The sequence below is a fragment of the Oncorhynchus tshawytscha genome, linkage group LG23 (genome assembly GCF_018296145.1).
Source record: "Oncorhynchus tshawytscha isolate Ot180627B linkage group LG23, Otsh_v2.0, whole genome shotgun sequence".
Lineage (NCBI taxonomy): Eukaryota > Metazoa > Chordata > Actinopteri > Salmoniformes > Salmonidae > Oncorhynchus > Oncorhynchus tshawytscha.
Window position 1 is genome coordinate 23,715,838 of NC_056451.1, and position 22,052 is coordinate 23,737,889.

Genomic DNA, 22,052 nt, shown 5'->3' on the forward strand with positions numbered 1-22,052 from the left:
TGTAGTATAGTTGTCTAGAAAAGTCCATGGTTGCCTGGAGTGGTTCTCAATCAGAGGCAGGTGTTTATCGTTGTCAGGTGTTTATCGTTGAGTGTTTCGTGGGTGATTGTTCCTGTCTCTGTGTTTGTTTGCCCCAGATAGGGCTGTTTCGGGTTTTCACATTACGTTTATTGTTTTTGTATTGTTTGTTATCATCTTTATTAAAGATGTTTAATAATAACCACGCTGCATTTTGGTCCTCCTCTCCTTCACCGGAACAAAACCTTAACACCTCAGAGGAGGAAGGGGAGTGAATTTCAGAAAAATATAAATAGTGAAACATTAACAAAGTTGTTGTTTTTAGATAAAACTATAGTAAATATATTCACATTACCAAATAATAGATTTAAACACACTATTTTGCAATGAGGTCTACAATAGCCTCAACTGCACTCTTTAGGGTAGCACCATGGTGTAGCCGGAGGACAGCTAGTTCCCGTCCTCCTCTAGGTACATTGACTTCGATGCCAAACCTAGGAGACTCATCGTTCTCACCCCCTTCCATGGACTTACACAGTAATTATGACGACATCCGGAGGACATCCTTCAACCTATCAGAACTCTTGCAATATGAACTAACATGTTGCCCATCCAATAAAAGGATCAGATAATGAACCTAGTACTGAAAGCTAGCTAGCACTACAGTGCATAGGGTGTGGAGAGTCGTTAACTCATAAGAGAGAGAAAGACAATAGTTTAAACGTTTTGAACAAATGAATTTCATCAACAATTAAGGAAAAGCAGCAGCAAGAGAGAGTGAGAGAGCTAGCTAGTTATATTTAGTTGTATTTTTTTTCCTTCTTAGTTTACCCTTCACTTACTTACAGTAGCTAATGCAGCTAATTTAGCATATTCAACAACCTGACTCAAAAAGAGAAGAATGCTATGTATGTTAGCTAGCTGGCTTCCACTGAAGTCCACAAACGAAGCGAAAATATAAGACGAGGAGAGCACGTAGACGCAAGAAGGAATTATACAACAAGCAAAGTGATGATTCTATATGTGGCTGCTATGAAAGTGAACTGTGTGTGCAGGTGATCAGGGGTGTATTCATTAACTGTTGCAAAACATTTCTTAAAAGGAATCAAAGGGAATGAAACAGGGAGGGACCTACCTGAATTTCTCCAATAGAAACTCGTCTTATAGTTGCAAAACGCAACATTTTGCAACTGTTTTGACTAATTATTACAACCCGGATCAGCTAAATTGCAGACAAGAGTGCGCAAGACGGTAATGAATGTGTTACTGTCAGTCACCTTGATTACTTGAATTTGTCTCTTGACCTGTGCCCCTACATTATAAACATTTATAAACATTTGTAGGCTAGGTTGTAGCAACCTCATGATGGGTATAGGGAACATTTGAGTATCATGTAGTAGTTACATTGAGCTGGGTGAATGGATATGAATGACAGTCATCAAATAAGCTGTAATAGAAATAAGGCAATGCTCATAAAAAATAGATCGTCCTCCCTAATCTTAAATGGCACCAATCGCCACTGACACTATTTGGTTTGTTCCTTTGCTTGTTTTCTCTCTGTCCCTCTTTCTCTCTTCTTCATCTCTTGTCTTCTCTGTCTCTCATTCTCTCTACCTTCATCTCTTGCTCTACTGCTTTCTACCTCTGTATCCCACTGTTTCTCTCCTATCTCCCTGTCTATCACCCTCTATCTATCACTCCTAATCCTCTGTTCCCGTGAGAAAGTGCAGGTCTGGGGTCTGGAGGTGGTCTGGGGTGGCAGGCAGGCAGGCAGGCAGTGGGTTGGATCAGAAAGGAGGTTAGTTTACTGTAGCCTGGTGGTGGGAGCTGTAAACTGGGACTGTACTCCACTACTCCACTTCTCTCCACAGGCTCTTCAATCATGATGGCTAATCAATGTGTTTGGATCCCCCCTGTGACCACGGCCCAGTGGGCCAGAAAGAGTTGAGCCACAGCCAGGATGTTCTCCCCTCCAGCAGCGACTGAGAAACACAGTGAGAAACAAAGCCACCACTAAGCTGGGCAGATTAGACAGATACTCTAAGACTTAACTCCTTTTTGCTGAGCTGTTGCTTCCTTTCTCTCTTGTCTCTCACTTTTGCTTTTCATTCACAAAATATTTTCTTCAAAACTTGATCTCCATCTAGACCCATCTCTCCACCCTCCTGCTTCTCAGTCTCTACCCATATGACCCCCAGGATATTCCACAGAGAGAAAAAAAAGGTTTCATGGGGATGTCCATGGTCTAACAATGCAGAGCGTTTTTGGCACAGCTGAGTAAGTTCTTGTGATGCTACTTGCTAATGTTTGTTTAGGCTGCACTATGACAGTTCCAGACTGTGTGATGCACAATGACAGTATCAGTTAGGTTGGTTTTCTTGGGTTTGATGCACAATGACAGTATCAGTTAGGTTGGCTTTCTTGGGTTTGATGCACAATGACAGTATCAGTTAGGTTGGCTTTCTTGGGTTTGATGCACAATGACAGTATCATTTAGGTTGGCTTTCTTGGGTGTGATGCACAATGACAGTATCAGTTAGGTTGGCTTTCTTGGGTTTAATGCACAATGACAGAATCAATTAGGTTGGCTTTCTTGGGTTTGATGCACAATGACAGTATCAGTTAGGTTGGCTTTCTTGGGTTTGATGCACTACGACAGTATCAGTTGGGTTGGCTTTCTTGGGTTTGATGCACTACGACAGTATCAGTTAGGTTGGCTTTCTTAGGTGTGATGCACAATGACAGTATCAGTTAGGTTGGCTTTTTTAGGTATGATGCACAATGACAGTATCAGTTAGATTGGCTTTCTTAGGTGTGATGCACAATGACAGTATCAGTTAGGTTGGCTTTCTTAGGTGTGATGCACAATGACAGTATCAGTTAGGTTGGCTTTCTTGGGTTTGATGACAGTATGAGATAGTTAGGCTTTTCATGTCAGGTAAGTTACATGTCATCCTCCCGAAACGTTTTAAGTCAGCAAGCAGCCGCCACTGGTGTATAGGGTGTTTACAGGGTTTAATGATCAAAACAGAGGGGTGTGATTGTGACTAAGGCCTGCTAATGCCTGGCTCTGTCTCATATGAATGAGGCCCAGCAGTATTGATCTGGCAGTACAACAGGTGTGATAGACATGGATGTGGTTCTCCTAGTGGTAACCTGTGTGAACATTGGAACTGATAATGACCGATAACAGGATACATGCAGGGATTCGTAAGAGTAGGCAACAAAACGTCTGCCATGCTGGGGCCCCTCAGGGTTGTATGCTTAGTCCCCTCCTGTACTTGCTTTTCACCCACGACTGCATGGCCAAACATGACTCCAACACCATCATTAAGTTTGCTGACGACACAACAGAGTTAGGCCTGATCACCGACAACGATGATCAGGAGGGAGGAGGTCAGAGAACTGGCAGTGCGGTGCCAGGACAACAACCTCTCCCTCACTGTGAGCAAGACAAAGGAGCTGACCGTGGACTACAGGAAAAGGTGGCCCGAACAGGCCCCCATTAATATCGACGGGGCTGTAGTTGAGCGGGTCGAGAGTTTCAAGTTCCTTGGTGTCCACATCACCAACGAACTATCATGTTCCAAACATACCAAGACAGTCGTGAAGAGGGCACGACAAAACCTTCTCCCCCTCAGGAGACTGAAAAGATTTGGCATGGGTTCCCAGATCCTCAAAAGGTTCTACAGCTGCACCATCGAGAGCATCCCGACCGGTTGCATCACCACCTGGTATGGCAACTGCTCGGCATCTGACCATAAGGCACTACAGAGCGTAGTGCGAATGGCCCAGTACATCACTGGGGTCAAGCTTCCTGCCATCCAGGACCTATATAATAGGCGGTGTCAGAGGAAAGCCCATAAAATTGTCAGAGACTCCAGTCACCCAAGTTATAGACTGTTTCCTCTGATACCGAGCGGCAAGCGGTACCGGAGAGCCAAGTCTAGGACCTAAATGCTCCTCAACAGCTTCTACCCCCAAACCATAAGACTGCTGAACAATTAATAAAATCACCAACGGAGAATTTACATGGACCCCCTTGTACACTGCTGCTACTCGCTGTGTTTGTTACCTATGCAGTCATTTCACCCCTACCTACATGTACAAATGACCTCAACTAGCCTGTACCACCGCACACTGACTCAGTAATGGTACCCCCTGTATATAGCCTCGTTATTGTTATTCTTATTGTGTTACTTTTATTCTTATTTTTTACTTTAGTCTATTTGGTAAATATTTTTCTTAACTCTTCTTGAACTCCACTGTTGGTTAAGGGCTTGTGAGTAAGCATTTCACGGTAAGGTCTACACTTGTTGTATTCGGTGCATGTGAAAAATAAAGTTTGATTTGATTTGATTCCAAATTGTTTGGCTGTAGGCTATTGGCTGTGGGTGCCTGTGTCTGTGTACCTGTGTGTGTATGCATGACCATATAACTAGAGTATATATCTAGATGAAGTCAATCTGGAGATACTAGGTCTTGCTTTTTGTACCCCGCAATACCAGATAGGTCAAAGGTGGGTACAGTGTCAGTGCAAGCAAAGGGTCAAAACTGGTAGGACTAGAAAAAACAGAGACTAGAAAAAACAGAGACTAGGAAAAACAGAGACTAGGAAAAACAGAGACTAGGAAAAACAGGAACACGGGGAAAAAATGCTGGTTGACTTGACAAGACAAGATGAACTGACAACAGACAGACAGAAGACACCGGTATAAACACACAGGGAATAACGGGAACAAATGGGAGACACCTGGTGGGGGGTGGAGACAAGCACTATACAGGTGACACAGATCAGGGTGTGACAAAAACGGCATATACAGTATCTGATAGGCCTTCCCACTTCCTCTGTCACGAGAAACTGGATATCCAATATTACCCCAAGATACTGTACCATCGATTTCTCCTATAGATCTACTGAGTATAGTATTGCGAATACTGGATACCTCTATACCAATAACTTGAATCAACTGATACTCAGTGACTGACTTAGACTGAAAGGTTCCGGTCCAGATTTTGGGTGCAGGCACTGTTTGTATTTAGCTGCAGTAGAACATTTGAGGTGCCGGTACTCAGCTCCAGTGAACTCCTATCCAAGTCAAGCACTGCTGATACTGTATACCTCTACAGCATCATGAATCAACTGGTACTGGATACCTCTATACCAGCATCATGAATCAACTGATACTGGATACCTCCATACCAGCATCATTAATCAACTGGTACTGGATACCTCTATACCAGCATCATGAATCAACTGATACTGGATACCTCCATACCAGCATCATTAATCAACTGGTACTGGATACCTCTATACCAGCATCATGAATCAACTGATACTGGATACCTCCATACCAGCATCATTAATCAACTGGTACTGGATACCTCCATACCAGCATCATTAATCAACTGGTACTGGATACCTCTATACCAGCATCATGAATCAACTGATACTGGATACCTCCATACCAGCATCATTAATCAACTGGTACTGGATACCTCTATACCAGCATCATTAATCAACTAGAACTGGATATCTCTATACCAGCATCATGAATCAACTGATACTGGATACCTCCATACCAGCATCATTAATCAACTGGTACTGGATACCTCTATTCCAGCATCATGAATCAACTGATACTGGATACCCCTATACAAGCATCATGAATCAACTGATACCTATCATGACACAAAGTGAGACCCAGATGCAGATGGTTGGAGTCTTACAATATGGGGGGGGGGTGTATGCCTTATGGCTAACGAGACATGGTGTGATGAAAGAAACATACAGGAACTCAAATCCTTCTGTTCACCTGATTTAGAATTCCTCACAATCAAATGTAGACCGCATTATCTACCAAGAGAATTCTCTTCGATTATAATCACAGCCGTATATATCCCCCCCCCAAGCAGACACATCGATGGCTCTGAACGAACTTTATTTGACTCTTTGCAAACTGGAATCCATTTATCCGGAGGCTGCATTCATTGTAGCAGGGGATTTTAACAAGGCTAATCTGAAAACAAGACTCCCTAAATTTTATCAGCATATCGATTGCGCAACCAGGGGTGGAAAAACCTTGGATCATTGTTACTCTAACTTCCACGACGCATATAAGGCCCTGCCCCGCCCTCCTTTCGGAAAAGCTGACCACGACTCCATTTTGTTGATCCCTGCCTACAGACAGAAACTAAAACAAGAGGCTCCCACGCTGAGGTCTGTCCAACGCTGGTCCGACCAAGCTGACTCCACACTCCAAGACTGCTTCCATCACGTGGACTGGGATATGTTTCGTATTGCGTCAGATAACAATATTGACGAATACGCTGATTTGGTGTGCGAGTTCATTAGAACGTGCGTTGAAGATGTCGTTCCCATAGCAACAATTAAAACATTCCCTAACCAGAAACCGTGGATTGATGGCAGCATTCGCGTGAAACTGAAAGCGCGAACCACTGCTTTTAATCAGGGCAATCTCAATTCAACGGCTCAGACACAAGAGGCATGTGGCAGGGTCTACAGTCAATCACGGACTACAAGAAGAAATCCAGCCCAGTCACGGACCAGGATGTCTTGCTCCCAGGCAGACTGAATAACTTTTTTGCCCGCTTTGAGGACAATACAGTGCCACTGACACGGCCTGCAACGAAAACATGCGGACTCTCCTTCACTGCAGCCGAGGTGAGTAAGACATTTAAACGTGTTAACCCTCGCAAGGCTGCAGGCCCAGACGGCATCCCCAGCCGCGCCCTCAGAGCATGCGCAGACCAGCTGGCCAGTGTGTTTACGGACATATTCAATCAATCCCTATACCAGTCTGCTGTTCCCACATGCTTCAAGAGGGCCACCATTGTTCCTGTTCCCAAGAAAGCTAAGGTAACTGAGTTAAACGACTACCGCCCCGTAGCACTCACTTCCGTCATCATGAAGTGCTTTGAGAGACTAGTCAAGGACCATATCACCTCCACCCTACCTGACACCCTAGACCCACTCCAATTTGCTTACCACCCAAATAGGTCCACAGACGATGCAATCTCAACCACACTGCACACTGCCCTAACCCATCTGGACAAGAGGAATACCTATGTGAGAATGCTGTTCATCGACTACAGCTCGGCATTCAACACCATAGTACCCTCCAAGCTCGTCATCAAGCTCGAGACCCTGGGTCTCGACCCGGCCCTGTACAACTGGGTACTGGACTTCCTGACGGGCCGCCCCCAGGTGGTGAGGGTAGGCAACAACATCTCCACCCCGCTGATCCTCAACACTGGGGCCCACAAGGGTGCGTTCTGAGCCCTCTCCTGTACTCCCTGTTCACCCACGACTGCGTGGCCACGCACGCCTCCAACTCAATCATCAAGTTTGCGGACGACACAACAGTGGTAGGCTTGATTACCAACAACGACGAGACGGCCTACAGGGAGGAGGTGAGGGCCCTCGGAGTGTGGTGTCAGGAAAATAACCTCACACTCAACGTCAACAAAACTAAGGAGATGATTGTGGACTTCAGGAAACAGCAGAGGGAACACCCCCTATCCACATCGATGGAACAGTAGTGGAGAGGGTAGCAAGTTTTAAGTTCCTCGGCATACACATCACAGACAAACTGAATTGGTCCACTCACACAGACAGCATCGTGAAGAAGGCGCAGCAGCGCCTCTTCAACCTCAGGAGGCTGAAGAAATTTGGCTTGTCACCAAAAGCACTCACAAACTTCTACAGATGCACAATCGAGAGCATCCTGGCGGGCTGTATCACCGCCTGGTACGGCAACTGCTCCGCCCACAACCGTAAGGCTCTCCAGAGGTAGTGAGGTCTGCACAACGCATCACCGCGGGCAAACTACCTGCCCTCCAGGACACCTACACCACCCGATGTTACAGGAAGGCCATAAAGATCATCAAGGACATCAACCACCCGAGCCACTGCCTGTTCACCCCGCTGTCATCCAGAAGGCGAGGTCAGTACAGGTGCATCAAAGCTGGGACCGAGAGACTGAAAAACAGCTTCTATCTCAAGGCCATCAGACTGTTAAACAGCCACCACTAACATTGAGTGGCTGCTGCCAACACACTGACACTGACACTGACTCAACTCCAGCCACTTTAATAATGGGAATTGATGGGAAATGATGTAAATATATCACTAGCCACTTTAAACAATGCTACCTTATATAATGTTACTTACCCTACATTATTCATCTCATATGCATACGTATATACTGTACTCTATATCATCGACTGCATCCTTATGTAATACATGTATCACTAGCCACTTTAACTATGCCACTTTGTTTACATACTCATCTCATATGTATATACTGTACTCGATACCATCTACTGTATCTTGCCTATGCTGCTCTGTACCATCACTCATTCATATATCCTTATGTACATATTCTTTATCCCCTTACACTGTGTATAAGACAGTAGTTTTGGAATTGTTAGTTAGATTACTTGTTGGTTATTACTGCATTGTCGGAACTAGAAGCACAAGCATTTCGCTACACTCGCATTAACATCTGCTAACCATGTGTATGTGACAAATAAAATTTTATTTTATTTGATTTGTATTAATCCAGTAGGGTAAGGCAAGAGGATGGTCGTGGACAGGCAAAAGGGTCAAAACCAGTTCAGAGTCCAAAAGGTTCCGAAGGGCAGGCAGAGTCAAGGTCAGGGCAGGCAGAATCAAGGTCGGGGCAGGCAGGATGATCAGGTAGGCGGGAAAGTAGTCTAGAGTCAGGCAGGGGTCAAAACCGGGAAGACTCGCAAAAAGAGAATAGCAAAAAGAGATTGGGAAAAACACGCTGGTGTATTTGACTAACATACAAGATGAACTGGCACAGAGAGACAGGAATCACATGGAAAAATACACTGGGGAAAATAAGCGACACCTGGAGGGTGTGGAGACAATCACAGGAACAGGTGAAACAGATCAGGACGTGACAGATATGCCAGCATCATGAATCAACTGATACTGGATACCTCTATACCAGCATCATGAATCAATACTGTCACTGTCCTACATGGATGAAATGCATCCAATGCATCCAACCTGCAGCAGGTTTTCTAAATGTCCCAACAGGTGCTCACTGATGTTTTGACAAAACCAATCGATTAGTTTTTCTTCCAGGCAGGAGAACACCGCGTTGATGACCCAGGCTTCACACACCCACTCCCTCTGCAGCCACACACACACACACACACACACACACATACACATACACACACACACACACACACACATACACACACACACACACATACACACACACACACACACATACACACACACACACACACACACACACACTTTATCAGTCCATCTATCCCGTGACTCACACCTGCGAACACACAGTCGAGTTTAGATTGTATTTGTGGTAGTAAATGGATTGAGATAACCGCCCGCATAGCCCATACTATGTATCAACTGTTTTGAGACCTGTATGCCTGTATAATACAATCCAGCATTATTATCATTACACCACTCCATTATGACTAGGTTGAGTTACCTCCATCTCATGAAAGGTACATTTCTTGGTCCTATTGAAAAGCACTAGAGAAAGGCAATCCATTAGGTTTTGTTCTACCACTTCAATAGAACTGGAGGTGTAGAGGCACTGCAGGCTCCCTGGTACAACCAGTGGTGTTCACTAAATAGCCCCTGATTGGAGTGACTCATCAGTGTGGCCTCAGTGTTCAAGAGCAAAAACGTAGCGAGACCGGGGTTACCGAGCGCCTCGAGATCTCACAAGGAATAACAATTGTCAAACAAAACAGGATGAGGCCAAGTGATGCTGAAGTGCGTCAGTGGAAGCAAACATTCTTAAAGGCTTTTCATTATAACCATTGAAATTACCACAAGGAGTACATCCTTGGGTTTGTAGCTTTGTGGCCATGTGAGTGCATAAAGCCATAGGCCATTTCAAATCTTTTTTTCATTAAAGAAAGAACAGTAGTTTACCATGAGGATTGGTGGTCAGCATGAGATCTGACTCTGAGTGATTCCTAAGGGGGAGAGGAGGAGGAGAGATGTGGAGGAGAGGAGAAGTGAAGCTGTGAATAATGATGGAGAAAGATGAGGTCTCTGGACCACATAATGAGTACAGCTATTAGCCACAGTCTGTCATCTACTCAGGTAACAGCAGAGGTCTACTATCACTTTCAGTTCAAAATCTCATTTTTTTGCAGTCTGAAATCAACCTCTCAGCCCTTCCTTAGTATGTTCTTCTATTTCCGCTCTCTTCAATACAGATCTGAGGGGACTTGGTAGGTCTTTAGTCAATATGAAGATGCATGGCTTCAGCTGACTTTCCAATGGTTTCACCACATTAGCTAATGATGCTCTAAGTAACCGATCTATTGACTGATTCCACTAAAAGCATTGCTCTGAAAAACCAGTTGGAACAAACTGAGCGGCGAAGCCACACTAGCAGACCCAACAGTGACATTGTGACATAACCTAGCCCCTGTGGTCAGAACTCAGAACACTGACTGACATGGAGCAAATGAGCAGCCAGTCAGCCGCCCGCAACCAAAACAACACGCTATTATACCCACAATGCCCTTCACCAGCCCACTCTCTCCTCTCAGGGCCAGGACCTCAGATAACCAGCTGGACCCTTATGAAGACCAGTATGGAACCAAATAATAAACTGCCCTTAATGTCTGTTTTTTTATTTCAAACATACAAATCCCATTACAATAAAGGCTGTTTAATCTTGGGGTGATTTGGATAGTCTTGGATGTTCTGTAGTCCTCCTCCCAGAGTGAACCCTTTCAACATGACTCTCTCACCACATTAGGCCTACCCATTCTCTCCTCCTATAACTAAAATTAGACTCGTGAACCTCTCTATGTCTTTACCCAAGTGATCCCAGTGACCAGCCGTTTCCAATCCATCCAGAGATAATGGAACTCTCTGGGCTGTAACCATTGATGCTACTGCTGTAGGCCTGTATGCCACGGTAACATAGTCTTCCCCTCCAAACCTATTATCTCAGACTAGGACTGTATCACCTGAGTACTAAACCGTGTTTAATATTATTCTAAAACCTGATTAAACTGATTTGATACTGATCTGTTCTATGAATTGTAACAGAGACAACCACTGCCTACAGTCCTTTATAAACCTATTATACTACTGCAAGTCTGAAGGACGCACTACTCTTTAACAGCATATTAACCCCTTTTACACACACACACACACACACACACACACACACACACACACACACACACACACACACACACACACACACACACACCCAAAGACCATCAGCGATCTAATTGTAATGACTACATTAACAGAGAAGGCTATTAGCAGCCTTCACTTTACTTTACGGTAGATGGACCACACAACCCAGGCAGGGGGGAGCAGCATGTCACCGGGTGGTGCACCCTAATGCCCATCCCCCAATTCCCCCCTCCCTCTAGTCTCTCCCTGAGCACGACATGCCAGCCAGGAGCTGACAGCCAGCTATACAAACATGCCCATTCCTTCTGCTCCATTAGGCAATGAGGAGCTGGGCTTTTATATGGGGCCGATGGGCTGGACGGCCTCGCATCGCGCTGGTGCCACTGGCAGACAGGAGGCAGCAGGCAGGAGGTTGGTGCTGCAGTGCAGTGCAGTGCAGTACAGTACAGAGAAAAGCACAAAGCCTAATATTAAAGGGTAGAGCAATTAGTGTCCACCTCATCAAGTCAAACTGTAGGATCGTCTGTGCTGTTAGGTTTAATTCCTCTGTAGCTCTTACACTAGTTATCTCTGTACTGTGTAGCTCTTATGTCCCTTACCAGATTAGGTGATTTATTATGATCATGCCTGCTGAAGACAGGGATCAAGACGTTGCTAGATTACATACAAACCTGGGATCATCTACAACGTATTTAGACTGGATGTTAAGACATTCTTTTAATTTCATATTTCATTGTGTGTGTGCCAACTACACTGGAGCCCAGTGAATGAACAAACAACATCACCCCCTGTGAAGCTTTTATTAACTGTACAAACTAGAGAGCTGATCGTTAGATCGACTGGCTAATCATGAGTTGTATGCTGCAGGGTTTGGGTTGGTGTCCCTCATGTGAACCCTTTAACATTAGTGAAGCAGTGATTCAAACAGCTGGTGGCTGGCTGATGTCTGTGGGTCTCAGTGGTTAGATCAGTGCTATTCAAACTTTTTCAGCGGGGACCCCATTTATTCAGACAGAATTTCTGGGGACCCCATTTACTCAGACAGAATTTCTGGGGACCCCATTTATTCAGACAGAATTTCTGGGGACCCCATTTATTCAGACAGAATTTCTGGGGACCCCATTTACTCAGACAGAATTTCTGGGGACCCCATTTATTCAGACAGAATTTCTGGGGACCCCATTTACTCAGACAGAATTTCTGGGGACCCCATTTACTCAGACAGAATTTCTGGGGACCCCAATTATTCAGACAGAATTTCTGGGGACCCCATTTACTCAGACAGAATTTCTGGGGACCCCATTTATTCAGACAGATTTTCTGGGGACCCCATTTATTCAGACAGAATTTCTGGGGACAAATTTTTTTTACAGTAAAAGTAAGTTCTACATAGAGCCATTACACCACATGACATTAATGCTTTGCTTATTACAATACATGTCAGTCCTGTACATGGATAAACGCTTTAAGTAACGGCTCAGCTAACCTCTTCTAAGTAGATGGGGCTAACTGGAAAATCGATGTCACGGTCAATAGCGTGTTGAGTTACCATGTACAAGTGTGATGTGTTGGTTTTATAGGCCCTAACCCTAACACCAGTCGAGTGGTTGTGAACACCCTTGCTATGTCGCGTGTAATGTGTGTTTTGTTCCAACTTGCTTTTACCAGGAGTCTTCTCAGACCTAGCCTTTAATGCTACTGACTAATTGTAGATTCTGCGGAGAGGAGCACAGGTGTAGGTCCAATCAGCCGTCAAGTCAGGGGTTTCAAGTTCAGCGCTATTATTAGTTACTATGAGAGATATGGGTTTGGCCCTGATATTCCAGTCGTAGGTTTACTGTGCTCTACAAAAGCTAACCACTCTGTGCTGTAGTTCTGCAACCTATTGGTTTTTCTACTCTCCCTTGGGAGAGAACACCATTTATCAGCATCCAGAGGAGCGTGGACATATCGATGCACAACATGGCTGGGAGTTCTGCTTTTATTACGTTTTAAACTGCAAGGTCAACTTAGCGGAAATATATGTCAACGCTGCCAAGACCGCGAGTGTAGCGAAATGCTTGTGCTTCTTATTCCGACAATGCAGTAATAACCAACGAGTAATCTAACCTAACAATTCCACAACTACTACCTTATACACACAAGTGTAAAGGGATAAAGAATATGTACATAAATATATATGAATGAGTGATGGTACAGAACGGCATAGGCAAGATGCAGGAGATGGTATAGAGTACAGTATATACATATGAGATGAGTAATGTAGGGTATGTAAACATAAAGTGGCATAGTTTAAAGTGAATAGTGATACATGTATTAGTTTAAAGTGAATAGTGATACTAATACCACCAGACCAAACCTGGGGCCCTGGCTTTAATATCTAATACTTCAACTACTATCACCACCAGACCAAACCTGGGGCCCTGGCTTTAATATCTAATACTTCAACTACTATCACCACCAGACCAAACCTGGGGCCCTGGCTTTAATATCTAATACTTCAACTACTATCACCACCAGACCAAACCTGGGGCCCTGGCTTTAATATCTAATACTTCAACTACTATCACCACCAGACCAAACCTGGGGCCCTGGCTTTAATATCTAATCTTCAACTACTATCACCACCAGACCAAACCTGGGGCCCTGGCTTTAATATCTAATACTTCAACTACTATCACCACCAGACCAAACCTGGGGCCCTGGCTTTTATCTAATACTTCAACTACTATCACCACCAGACCAATCCTGGGGCCCTGGCTTTAATATCTAATACTTCAACTACTATCACCACCAGACCAAACCTGGGGCCCTGCTTTAATATCTAATACTTCAACTACTATCACCACCAGACCAAACCTGGGGTTTTAATATCTAATACTTCAACTACTATCACCACCAGACCAAACCTGGGGCCCTGGCTTTAATATCTAATACTCAACTACTATCACCACCAGACCAAACCTGGGGCCCTGGCTTTAATATCTAATACTTCAACTACTATCACCACCAGACCAATCCTGGGGCCCTGGTTATAATCTCTAATGCTACTATTACCACCACCAGACCAAACCTGTGTCCCTGGTTTTAAACTCTAATACCACTACTACTATCACAACCAGACCAAACCTGTGTCCCTGGTTTTAAACTCTAATACCACTACTACTATCACAACCAGACCAAACCTGGGGCCCTGGTTATAAACTCTAATACTAATACTCTCACCACCGGACCAAACCTGGGGCCCTGGTAATAAACTTCTAATACTACTACTACGATCACCACCAAACCAAACCTCGTGCCCTGGCAATAAACTCTAATACTGCTACTAATTTCACCACCAGACCAAACCTTGGGCCCTGGTTATAAACTCTAATACTACTACTACGATCACCACCAAACCAAACCTAGTGCCCTGGCTATAAACTCTAATACTGCTACTACTTTCACCACCAGACCAAACCTTGGGCCATGGTTATAAACTCTAATACTACTACTACTTCCACCACCAGACAAAACCTTGGGCCATGGTTATAAACTCTAATACTACTACTACGATCACCACCAAACCAAACCTAGTGCCCTGGCTAGAAACTCTAATACTGCTACTACTTTCACCACAGACCAAACCTGGGGCCCTGCTTATCAACTCTTATACTACTACTATTATCACCACCAGACGAAACCTGGGTCTCTGTTAATAAACTCTAATGCTACCACTATTATTACCACCAAACCAAACCTCGTGCCCTGGCAATAAACTCTAATACCACTACTACTATCACAACCAGACCAAACCTGGGGCCCTGGTAATAAACTTCTAATACTACTACTACGATCACCACCAAACCAAACCTCGTGCCCTGGCAATAAACTCTAATACTGCTACTATTACCACCAGACCAAACCTGGGGCCCTGGTTATAAACTCTAATACTAATACTCTCACCACCGGACCAAACCTGGGGCCCTGGTAACCTGGTAATAAACTTCTAATACTACTACTACGATCACCACCAAACCAAACCTCGTGCCCTGGCAATAAACTCTAATACTGCTACTAATTTCACCACCAGACCAAACCTTGGGCCCTGGTTATAAACTCTAATACTACTACTACGATCACCACCAAACCAAACCTAGTGCCCTGGCTATAAACTCTAATACTGCTACTACTTTCACCACCAGACCAAACCTTGGGCCATGGTTATAAACTCTAATACTACTACTACTTCCACCACCAGACAAAACCTTGGGCCATGGTTATAAACTCTAATACTACTACTACGATCACCACCAAACCAAACCTAGTGCCCTGGCTATAAACTCTAATACTGCTACTACTTTCACCACAGACCAAACCTGGGGCCCTGCTTATCAACTCTTATACTGCTACTATTATCACCACCAGACGAAACCTAGGTCTCTGTTAATAAACTCTAATGCTACCACTATTATTACCACCAGACCAAACCTTGGGCCCTGGTTAAAAGCTCTAAAACTACTACTATGATCACCACCAGACCAAACCTTGAGAGCATGGTTATAAACTCTTCTACAACCACTGCTATCACCACCAGGGCAAACATGGGGAGACTGGATATGAACTCTAATGCTATTATTACTATCACCACCATACCAAACTGAGGCCTCTGTTATAAACTCTAATACTACTACTACAATCAACCCCTAACCAATCCTGGTGCCCTGGTTATAAACTCTAATACTACCTCTCCTTTCACCACCAGACCAAACCTGGGGCCCTGGTCATAAACTCTAAATCTACTACTACTACTATCACCACCAAAACAAACCTCGGGCCCTGGCTATAAATTCTAATAATGGTACTACATTCACCACCAGACCAAAACTGGAGAGCATGGTTATAAACCCTAATATAACTGCTATCACCACCAGACCAAACCTGGGGCCATGGTAATAAACTCTAATACTATGGTTAATTCCACCACCAGAACAAACCTGTACCCCTGGTTATAAACTCTAATACTTTTACTACTACTGTCAACACCACACTCAACCTGGGGCCATGGCTATAAACTCTAACACTACTACTATCAAAACCAGACCAAACCTGGGGCCCTGGTTATAAACTCTAACACTACTACTATCAAAACCAGACCAAACCTGGGGCCCTGGTTATAAACTCTAATACTACTAATATCACCACTAGACCAAACCTGGGCCCTAGTTATAAACTCTAATACAACTACAACGATCAGAACCAGACCAAACCTGGGCCATAGTTATAAACTCTAATACAACTACAACTATCACAACAAAACCAAACATGGGGCCGTGTCTATAAACTCTAATACTGCTACTACTTTCAACACCAGAACAAACCTGTGGACCTGGTTAAAAACTCTAATAATACTACAACGATCAGAACCAGACCAGACCTGGGAACCTGGTTATAAACTCGAATACTACTACTACTATCACCACCAGACAAAACCTGGGCCCCTGGTCATAAACTCTATTACTACTACAACTATCACCAAAGACCAAACCCGGGGCCTTGTTTATCAATTCTAAAACTACTACTACAATCACCACCAGACCAAACCTGGGGCCCTGGTTATAAACTCTAATACTAATACTCTCACCACCAGAACAAACCTGGGGCTCTGTTTATAAACTCTAATACTACTAATATCACCCTGGACCAAACCTGGGGCCCTGGTTATAAACTTCTAATACCACTATCACAACGAGATCAAACCTGAGGCATTTGTTATAAACTCTAATACTACTACTTTCACCACCAGACCAAACCTGGGGCCCTGGTTATAAACTCTAATACTAATACTCTCACCACCAGAACAAACCTGGGGCTCTGTTTATAAACTCTAATACTACTAATATCACCCTGGACCAAACCTGGGGCCCTGGTTATAAACTTCTAATACCACTATCACAACGAGATCAAACCTGAGGCATTTGTTATAAACCCTAATACTACTACTTTCACCGCCAGACCAAACCTGGGGAGCATGGTTATAAACACTAATACTACTACTATCACCACCAGACCAAACCTGGGGAGCATGGTTATAAACTCTAATACTACTACTACTCTCACCACCAGACCAAACCTGGGGAGCATGGTTATAAACACTAATACTACTACTATCACCACCAGACCAAACCTGGGGAGCATGGTTATAAACTCTAATACTACTACTACTCTCACCACCAGACCAAACCTGGGGAGCATGGTTATGAACTCTAATACTTCTACTACTCTCACCACCAGACCAAACCTGGGGAGCATGGTTATAAACTCTAATACTACTACTACTCTCACCACCAGACCAAACCTGGGGAGCATGGTTATAAACTCTAATACTTCTACTACTCTCACCACCAGACCAAACCTGAGGCCCTGGTTATAAACTCTAATACTACTACTACTATCACCACAGACATATCCTGGGGCCCTGGTTATAAACTCTAATACTACTATTATCACCACCAGACCAAATCTGGGGCCCTGGTTATAAACTCTAATACTACTATTATCACCACCAGGCCAAACCTGGGGCCCTGGTTATAAACTCTAATACTACTACTACTATCACCACAGACCAACCCTGGGGCCCTGGTTATAAACTCTAATACTACTATTATCACCACCAGACCAAACCTGGGGCCCTGGTTATAAACTCTAATACTAATACTCTCACCACCAGACCAAACCTGGGGCACAGTTTATAAACTCTAATACTACTACAACTATCACCACCAGACCAAACCTGGGGCCCTGGCTATAAAATCTAATAATAATACTATCACCACCAAACCAAACTTGGGGCCCTATTTATAAACTCTAATACTACTACTACTACTATCACTGTTACGCACGCCTCTATGAAGAGGGAACGCAACACCCTGCTACAACTAAACTCTCCGTGAAGTGAAAAAGGTATGGACTGTAGGTGCAAGTAAGAATGACAACAGGCAGAATGTGGTACCGTTTACAAGGACTTTATTCCTTTACACGGTAATATGGGGAAAAGGGGCTGGACGGAACCAAAGCAAAGAAAGTAAATCTCAAAGCCCCCCCTCTATCTTACCTGCCTAACCACATTTACCTAATTTAGCACCACCTGGTTCCCTAACCAAAATACAGGGGGTGGTCCGCCCAGGTCTTACCTATTGTGCCTAGACAATGAATATACTACGGGTATATGTATGCCCGCGGGCCTCTTGCCTAAGCACTCCCTAGGTGCCTTCCCCTTCCCCCCTGGGAACAAATGAAACAGAATATTAAACCATTTTCACAAACAAACTAAGAAACAAAGGACATCAAATAAGCTCTACCTGAGCAACAAACTCACAGAACATACCACTTCCCAGCAATGAACTCCCAGCAAAATCAACCTCTAGCAAAATCTCTCTGCAATGACCTCCCAGCAAAATCTCTCTAGCAATCCCTACCTCCAAATCTCTAGCAAATCTCTCTAGCAAAATCTCTCTAGCAAAATCTCTGCAATGACCTCCCAGAAAATCTCTCTCCTGAACAGAACACTGGCTTTTATATAGCTTCAGAAGGAATGGGTAATTGGAGACAGCAGTGTCTTGACGAGGGGGCGGGGTCAGCTCTCCAATTAGCCCTGGAGTCGACCAATCAGCTGCTTGAGGGATTTCAGGAAGCCATTTCCTGAAATAAACACATGCAAATACACAAACTACAACACATAAACTGGGGAACGTAACAATCACCACCAGACCAAACCTGGTGCATTGGTTGTAAACACTAATTCTACTACTATCACCACCAGACATGCCTGTCAACTATGTTAGAAGGATCAGTTAATGCTACAGCATCCATCCAATCTCAAATAAAGCATTTATCCCATAATGGATCCAAAAGAATGAAGCCTTGGTCTTAAGTACATGTCACAGTATACATGTCAAACCACATACCAACCTAGTTACAGTACATAACACTGTCAGAAGTGAGAGGTACAAGGGTACATGGTCACATGTCAGTTGTTATGACAGCATTGTGTAGGCATTATACAGTGCATTCAGAAAGTATTCAGAGCCCTTGACTTTTTCCACATTTTGTTACTTTCAGCCTAATTCTAAAATGTACTAAATAAAAAGGAATCCTCATCAATCTACACACAATATCCCATAACGACAAAGTGAGGTTTTTAAGATTTTTTTTCAAATGTATTAGAAAATATGTATAAATATACCTTATTTACATAAGTATTTCGACCCTTTGCTATAAGACTCGAAATTCAGCTCAGGTGCATCCTGTTTCCATTAATCATCTTTGAGATGTTTCTACAACTTGATTGGAGTCCGCCTGTGGTAAATTCAATTCATTGGACATGATTTGGAAAGGCACACACCTGTCTATATAAGATCCCACAGTTGACAGTTCATATCAGAGCAAAAATCAAGCAATGAGGTTGAAGGAATTGTCCGTAGAGAACACAGTGGCCTCCATCATTCTTAAATGGAAGAAGTTTGGAACAACCAAGACTTCCTAGTGCTGGCCACCCAGCCAAACTGAGCAATTGGGGAAGAAGGGCCTTGGTCAGGAAGGTGACTGACAGAGCTCCAGAGTTCCTCTATGGAGATGGGAGAAGCTTCCAGAAGGACAAACATCTCTGCAGCACTCCACCAATCAGGCCTTTATGGTAGAGTAGCCAGAAGGAAGCCACTCCTCAGTAAAAGGCACATGACAGCCCGCTTGGAGTCACCTAAAGGACTCTCAGACCATGAGAAACAAGATTCTCTGGTCTGATGAAACCAAGATTGAACTCTTTGGCCTGAATGCCAAGGTCACATCTGGAGGAAACCTGGCACCATCCCTATGGTGAAGCATGTTGATGGCAGCATCATGATGTGGGGATGTTTTTCAGCGGCAGGGACTGGGAGACTAGTCAGGATCGAGGGTAAGATGAACGAAGCAAAAAACAGAGAGATCCTTGATGAAAACCTTCTCCAGAGCACTCTGGACCTCAGACTGGGGAGAAGGTTCACCTTCCAAAAGAACAATGACTCTAACCACATAGCCAAGACAACGCAGGAGTGGCTTCGGGACAAGTCTCTGAATGTCCTTGAGTGGCCCAGCCAGAGCCCGGACTTGAACCTGAGCGAACATCTCTGGAGAGACCTGAAAATAATTGTGCAGTGACTATCCCCACCCAACCTGACAAAGTTTTAGAGGATCTGTGGAGAAGAATGGAAGAAACACCCCAAATACAGGTGTGTCAAACAGGTGTGTCATACCCAAGAAGACTCAAGGCCGTAATATCTGCCAAAGATGCTTCAACAAAGTACTGAGTAAAGGGTCTGAATACTGTAAATGTTTAAAAAATAATAATATTTGCCAACATTTCTAAAAACCTGTTTTTGCTTTGTCATTATGGCGTATTGTGTGTAGATTAATGAGGGGAGAGAAACAATTCAATCCATTTTAGAATAAGGCTGTAACGTAACAAAATTTGGAAAAAGTCAAGGGGTCTGAATACTTTCCGAATGCACTGTATATAAAGCCATTATGACATCCCTTTCGCAACACACTGAAGCTCACTCCTCCTGTCCTCTCCAGCCTATTCTGGAGCAGAGAAAGGAAATCAGTGTTATGTTATCTCTGTGCTTCTGCAGTAATGGTATTATTTAGTCATCTTAATTCTCCTGGGCTGACCAACAGTGTGAACAATGCAGGGCCTTACTAAGCCCATCAGCGTGGTCACATGAAGCAGAGGTCTTTTCCTGCTCCACAGACCCTACAGGCTCCTCTATCCCTCCACCTCGTTCCTTCTGCATCCCTCCTCCATCTATTTATCCAACCTCCCTCTCTCCTTCTGCATATACCTCTGCCTCTTTCTCTCTTCATCTCTCCCCTCCATCCCTCACTCACTCCATCATCTCTCTCTCTCTCTCTCTCTCTCTCTCTCTCTCTCTCTCTCTCTCTCTCTCTCTCTCTCTCTCTCTCTCTCTCTCTCTCTCTCTCTCTCTCTCTCTCTCTCTCTCTCTCTCTCTCTCTCTCTCTCTCTCTCTCTCTCTCTCTCTCTCTCTCTCTCTCTCTCTCTCTCTCTCTCTCTCTCTCTCTCTACCTCTCCCTCCCTCCTTCTCCTCTCTCTGTGGCAGGAGAGATTTGTGCGTGTAATGGCGTTATTCACAGTTCATTGGTCTGTTTGAAGGGACTATCTTGATTGAGCGTTTCCCAGTGCAGGGCAGGGCAGGGTGGATGGGGGACTGTATAAAGATGTGTTGGGAGCCTGTGGAGATGGATGGGCTATGGGAACATGGACACACAGTAGGGTGCTGCCATGTTTGTCAAGCCTATAATCTAAAGACAACATTGGAAACTGGAAACAATGGCACACACAAGAGGGAAACTGACACTATACACACTCTTGAAGCATGCAGGAGATATTTTAGCTCTTTGAGAGGCTCAGTCTGTTGGAAATATTGGACATAGAAACAGCAGGCTAGCACAGATGAGTGAAATTGATAGTAAACTGGACACTGGAAAGCAAGTGGATAAGCCCCAGAGCTAGCGAGACAGAGAAAAACAGAATCAATCACGCTCTCGCTCGTTTTCTCTCTCTCTTCTCTCTCTCCCCCACCCTCCCTCACACCTTACCCCCTCTCTCTCCCCCTCTCTTTTTCTCTCTCTCCTCCTGCCTCCCTGCCTCCCTAGCCCCCTCTCTCCCCCCTCTCTCTCCTCACCCTCTGTCTCTCTCCCTCTCTCTCTTCTCTCCACATTCTGGTCTTCATCTTTCTCTCTCTCTAATAAATGCATGCACTGACAAAGAACCCAAAACTGCTCTGAGAAGCAG